Here is a 7,292-nt window from a genome sequence, read left to right on the forward strand (position 1 = left end):
AACAGAACACAGAGAGTAGTCGTCAACAGAGTAAAGTCCGAGGCAGCTACGGTGAAAAGCTCTGTTCCACAAGGCACAGTACTCGCTCCCATCTTGTTCCTCATCCTTATATCCGACATAGACAAGGATGTCAGTCACAGCACCGTGTCTTCCTTTGCAGATGACACCCGAATCTGCATGACAGTGTCTTCCATTGCAGACACTGCAAAGCTCCAGGCAGACATCAACCAAATCTTTCAGTGGGCTGCAGAAAACAATATGAAGTTCAACGATGAGAAATTTCAATTACTCAGATATGGTAAACATGAGGAAATTAAATCGTCATCAGAGTACAAAACAAATTCTGGCCACAAAATAGAGCGAAACACCAACGTCAAAGACCTGGGAGTGATCATGTCGGAGGATCTCACCTTCAAGGACCATAACATTGTATCAATCGCATCTGCTAGAAAAATGACAGGATGGATAATGAGAACCTTCAAAACTAGGGAGGCCAAGCCCATGATGACACTCTTCAGGTCACTTGTTCTATCTAGGCTGGAATATTGCTGCACACTAACAGCACCTTTCAAGGCAGGTGAAATTGCCGACCTAGAAAATGTACAGAGAACTTTCACGGCACGCATAACGGAGATAAAACACCTCAATTATTGGGAGCGCTTGAGGTTCCTAAACCTGTATTCCCTGGAACGCAGGAGGGAGAGATACATGATTATATACACCTGGAAAATCCTAGAGGGACTAGTACCGAACTTGCACACGAAAATCACTCATTACGAAAGCAAAAGACTTGGTAGACGATGCACCATCCCCCCAATGAAAAGCAGGGGTGTCACTAGCACGTTAAGAGACCATACAATAAGTGTCAGGGGCCCGAGACTGTTCAACTGCCTCCCAGCACACATAAGGGGGATTACCAACAGACCCCTGGCAGTCTTCAAGATGGCACTGGACAAGCACCTAAAGTCAGTTCCGGATCAGCCGGGCTGTAGCTCGTATGTTGGTTTGCGTGCAGCCAGCAGCAACAGCCTGGTTGATCAGGCTGTGATCCACCAGGAGGCCTGGTCTCAGACCGGGCCGCGGGGGCGTTGACCCCCGGAACTCTCTCCAGGTAAACTCCAGGTATCTCTCCCTCCTGCGTTCCAGGGAATACAGGTTTAGAAACCTCAAGCGCTCCCAGTAATTGAGGTGTTTTATCTCCGTTATGCGCGCCGTGAAAGTTCTCTGTACATTTTCTAGGTCGGCAATTTCACCTGCCTTGAAAGGTGCTGTTAGAGTGCAGCAATATTCCAGCCTAGATAGAACAAGTGACCTGAAGAGTGTCATCATGGGCTTGGCCTCCCTAGTTTTGAAGGTTCTCATTATCCATCCTGTCATTTTTCTAGCAGATGCGATTGATACAATGTTATGGTTCTTGAAGGTGAGATCCTCCGACATAATCACTCCCCTTGTGGAACACTGGGGGTCAGTACTGTACCTTGTGGAACACTGGGGGTCAGTACTGTACCTTGTGGAACACTGGGGGTCGGTACTGTACCTTGTGGAACACTGGGAGTGAGTATTGTTCCTTGTGGAACACTGGGGGTCGGTACTGTACCTTGTCGAACACTGGGAGCGAGTACTGTACCTTATGGAGCAATGGGAGTGAGTATTGAACCTTGTGGAACACTGGGAGTGAGTATTGTACCTTATGGAACACTGGGAGTGAGTATCGTACCTTGTGGCACACTGGGAGTGAGTATTGTACCTTGTGGAACACTGGGGGTCAGTACTGTACCTTGTGGAACACTGGGGGTCAGTACTGTACCTTGTGGAACACTGGGGGTCAGTACTGTACCTTGTGGAACACTGGGGGTCAGTTCTGTACCTTGTGGAACACTGGGGGTCAGTACTGTACCTTGTGGAACACTGGGGGTCAGTACTGTACCTTGTGGAACACTGGGGGTCAGTTCTGTACCTTGTGGAACACTGGGGGTCAGTACTGTACCTTGTGGAACACTGGGGGTCAGTACTGTACCTTGTGGAACACTGGGGGTCAGTACTGTACCTTGTGGCACACTGGGGGTCAGTACTGTACCTTGTGGAACACTGGGGGTCAGTACTGTACCTTGTGGAACACTGGGGGTCAGTACTGTACCTTGTGGAACACTGGGGGTCAGTACTGCACCTTGTGGAACACTGGGGGGTCAGTACTGTACCTTGTGGAACACTGGGGGTCGGTACTGTACCTATTGGAACACTGGGGGTCAGTACTGTACCTTGTGGAACACTGGGGGTCAGTACTGTACCTTGTGGAACACTGGGGGTCAGTACTGTACCTTGTGGAACACTGGGGGTCAGTACTGTACCTTGTGGAACACTGGGGGTCAGTACTGTACCTTGTGGAACACTGGGGGTCAGTACTGTACCTTGTGGAACACTGGGGGTCAGTACTGTACCTTGTGGAACACTGGGGGTCAGTACTGTACCTTGTGGAACACTGGGGGTCAGTACTGTACCTTGTGGAACACTGGGGGTCAGTACTGTACCTTGTGGAACACTGGGGGTCAGTACTGTACCTTGTGGAACACTTAGGGTCAGTACTGTACCTTGTGGAACACTGGGAGTCAGTACTGTACCTTGTGGAACAATGGGGGTCAGTACTATACCTTTTGGAACACTGGGGGTCAGTACTGTACCTTGTGGAACACTGGGGGTCAGTACTGTACCTTGTGGAACACTGGGGGTCAGTACTGTACCTTGTGGAACACTGGGGGGTCAGTACTGTACCTTGTGGAACACTGGGGGTCGGTACTGTACCTTGTGGAACACTGGGGGTCAGTACTGTACCTTGTGGAACACTGGGGGTCAGTACTGTACCTTGTGGAACACTGGGGGTCAGTACTGTACCTTGTGGAACACTGGGAGTCAGTACTGTACCTTGTGGAACACTGGGGGTCAGTACTGTACCTTGTGGAACACTGGGGGTCAGTACTGTACCTTGTGGAACACTGGGGGTCAGTACTGTACCTTGTGGAACACTGGGAGTCAGTACTGTACCTTGTGGAACACTCTATCGAATGCTAAAGGCACGTGAAAGAGGCTTCTTGCAGAGATCTCAGCTCTCTCAGCACCAGTGCTGACGTCTGAGAGTTGTAACTAGTGTTATAACAGAGATCTCAGCTCTCTCAGCACCAGTGCTGACGTCTGAGAGTTGTAACTAGTGTTATAACAGAGATCTCAGCTCTCTCAGCACCACTGGTGACGTCTGAGAGTTGTAACTAGTGTTATAACAGAGATCTCAGCTCTCTCAGCACCACTGGTGACGTCTGAGAGTTGTAACTAGTATTATAACAGAGATCTCAGCTCTCTCAGCACCACTGGTGACGTCTGAGAGTTGTAACTAGTGTTATAACAGAGATATCAGCTCTCAGCTCCAGTGTTAGTTAGTTTAATATGTTTATTATGCACCCCATACCCATCCTGTGGGCGGTAGTCAAAAGATTACAGAGGTACATAATGGGTCCAGGGACTGGACTCCAAAGTTTTGATAGCTGAGCAAGTTACAGAGGTAATGAATTCACAATTTACAAAGGTAATGAACTCACAATTTACAAAGGTAATGAACTCCAGGTAGGTCTAGTCACAATCATGACAAGTTACAAGGTATTTACAGATTACAGAGGTACACAATGGGTCCAGGGACCGGGCTCCAAAGTTTTGATGGCTGAACTAGGTACAAGGTAATGAACTCACAAGTCAGCTCCAGTGGAACCCAGACTCTGGGACAGGGTTCACGACTGACGTCGGGTTCAATAACGGCACACCAACCCAACATTGCTATCCTGTTCGCCGGAAAGCGCTAAACCCAACGTAACCATACACGACCAGGGTAATGGCATATAATAATATCTGATCCAAGGAAAGAGAGGGTAGCTCTAAATCCTTAAATTAAATGGCATCTATCACTTACACAACCTTAATATAATTCTAACCTGAGGATAGTCCACGGCTTAACGGTGTAGCCGGTCACTAACTCAAGTTGGGTATATATATAAAACTGTAAGGAATGTAATACAAACGTGATGATAATAATAAAATATAAATAGGAATAGGCTTTATTACTACAAGTACATGTACAAGGTATACAAGTACATGTACAAGGTATGCAAGTATATGTACAATGTATACAAGTAAATGTACAAGGTATACAAGTACATGTACAAGGTATACAAGTACATGTACAAGGTATACAAGTACATGTACAAGGTATGCAAGTACATGTACAAGGTATACAAGTACATGTACAAGGTATGCAAGTACATGTACAATGTATACAAGTAAATGTACAAGGTATACAAGTACATGTACAAGGTATACAAGTACATGTACAAGGTATACAAGTACATGTACAAGGTATACAAGTACATGTACAAGGTATACAAGTACATGTACAAGGTATACAAGTACATGTACAAGGTATACAAGTACACTACGACAAGGTCCTAAATGCACTAGAAGACAAAAAGAATGCAGATGTAATATATACAGACTTTGCAAAAGCCTTCGACAAGTGTGATGTTATGCTGCTGTAGAAAAGGAAGCCCAGGCCATCATAGAAGCAGTTCGCCACTGGAGGCATTATTTAACTGGTAGACATTTCACCATAAGGACTGACCAACGGTCCGTGATGTATATGTTCGACAAGAGGCACAAAAGTAGGATAAAGAATGACAAGATATTACGCTGGAGGATGGAACTATCGTGTTATGACTTTGATATCCTGTACCGACCGGGTCAAGAGAACATCTCACCTGATGCATTCTCTAGGTCCCACTGTGGAGCAGCATGTCATGATTTGCAATCACTCTCATCTCTCCACAAGGCTTTGTGTCACCCAGGAGTTACACGCCTGTAGTTATAACTTTTCTCTTGACATATGCAAGTCATCACCATCCCTGTAGAAGCCATTATTAGATGTACTAGTCATTATATTTTGTTGTTGCAGAAGTACTATGAAGATTCTATGTTCAATAAAGCCTAGAGATAAGGCCTGTGTTTCTATCACAACAATTTATTGAACATAGAATCCTGGGCTACCTGGTGGTGATCCTGCGCTAGACTACATCACAACATGGAGCGTTTACTGAAACCTGAGAGGCTAGACTGTGACCCCAGCTTATCAACGGCTGCTCAGGAATGGAAGCACTGGTTTAAGACTTTCGAAAACTTCTTGGGAGCCCTTCCTAAAGAAGATCTAGATAAACTAAGTCTGCTCATCAATTTTGTGTCACCTAAGATATATGAGGCTATTTCTGAGTGTAATACCTACGAAGATGCTATCAAAACCCTCAAGTCTCAGTATATTAAACCTACAAATGAAATCTTTGCACGCTATCGCCTTGCAACTCGCCGCCAGCAGATTGATGAGTCCTTAGAGGAATACTTTCAAGCACTGAAAATCTTAGGTAAGGACTGTCACTTCCAAGCAGTGACAGCTGCTCAGTATTGTGAAGAGTCCATCAGGGATGCTTTTATCAGTGGCCTGCAATCACCAATAATAAGGCAGCGTTTATTGGAGAATAAAACTCTCGACTTAGCTGCTGCCTTTGACCAGGCAAGAGCTCTAGATTCAGCCCAGAAGAATTCTGAAGTATACAGTACCACTCAGCCTTCTCGAGTGGTAAGTGCTGCAATTCCTGACCAAGACTCTTGCAATGAAGTTACTGTGGAACCTGCCTCAGTGACAGCAGCAGCAGGTACAGTGTGTTTCTTTTGTGGTTTTTCAAGACATCCACGTCCAAAGTGTCCTGCTCGTGAAGCAATGTGCCATAAATGCCACAAGAAAGGTCACTTTGCGAAAGTATGTCGTGCTAATGCATCAACAAGAGCTAGTGCCTCCACACATTCCAGTGATCATGCGACTCTAGCAACAGTGACTTCTGCGGCTACTCCAAATTCACTGTCAAAGGCAGTTGTGAAAGTATTCATCAAAGGAACAGAAGTAGATGGTCTTATTGATAGTGGCAGCTCAGAGAGTTTCATCAACCTTGACTTAGTTAAACGGCTCTCCTTGACTCTACATCACTCATCAGGTACCGTTTCCATGGCATCAACATCTCTCTCTATTCAGACCTTAGGGTTTTGTAAGGTAAATCTCAGAGTTAATGGAAAGGATTATCAAGATGTACATTTAGCTATTCTGCCACAACTGTGCTCTGATGTTATCCTTGGTCAGGACTTTCAGAAGCTGCATGGTAGTGTCACCTTAACATATGGAGGTGAACTGCCTCCTCTTGTTGTCTGTGGACTTAGCACTTTAAGGGTAGACCCACCAAAGCTGTTTGCAAATCTTACCGCGGATTGCCATCCTATATCACCTAAGTCACCCCGATATTCTTATGAGGATCGGATGTTCATTGAGAAAGAAACTCAGAGGCTGCTGAAGGAGGGTATTATAGAACCGAGTGATTCTCCTTGGCGTGCACAGGTTGTTGTTGTTAAGGATGGTTATAGGAAACGGAGACTGGCTATCGATTACTCTGAGACAATCAACAAATTTACACTTCTTGATGGGTACCCTCTACCTCGAATTGACGATACAGTTAACAAAATTGCTCAGTACTACGTGTTTAGCACAATTGATCTGCAGAGTGCCTATCATCAAGTCCCTATAAGGAATGAAGATAAACCATACACAGCGTTTCAGGCTAGTGATGGCCTGTATCAGTTTACCAGAGTCCCTTTTGGAGTCACCAATGGGGTAGCCTGCTTCCAACGAATTATGGATTCACTCATTCAGGAAGAGCAACTCATGGGAACTTACGCGTATTTAGATAATGTTACCATTTGTGGCAAGACCCAGGAGGAACATGATGCAAACCTTGATAAGTTTTTGGAAGCCGCCAAGAAGAAAAATATCAGTTACAATGAGGAAAAGTGCACTTTTTCAACTAAAAGGCTTAGCATCCTTGGTTATGTAGTGGAAGGAGGTTCAATATTCCCAGACCCTGAACGACTACGACCTCTACGGGAACTTCCAATGCCTCAAGACAAAAAGTCACTCCGAAGAACTCTTGGTCTCTTTGCTTATTACTCACAATGGATCTACAACTATTCAAGTAAAGTCCGCCCATTGAGTGCTACCACATTTCCTGTGACAAAGGAAGCAGAAGCCGCTTTCCATACTCTCAAACAGGACATTGAAAACTCAGTAGTTCAAGCCATTGATGAGTCCCTACCATTCGAAGTGGAAACGGATGCATCTGACATTGCCATTGCTGCAGTCTTATCTCGGGCAGGACGACCAGTAG

Source organism: Cherax quadricarinatus, chromosome 92, assembly GCF_038502225.1.
Source record: "Cherax quadricarinatus isolate ZL_2023a chromosome 92, ASM3850222v1, whole genome shotgun sequence".
Taxonomy (NCBI): Eukaryota; Metazoa; Arthropoda; class Malacostraca; order Decapoda; family Parastacidae; genus Cherax; species Cherax quadricarinatus.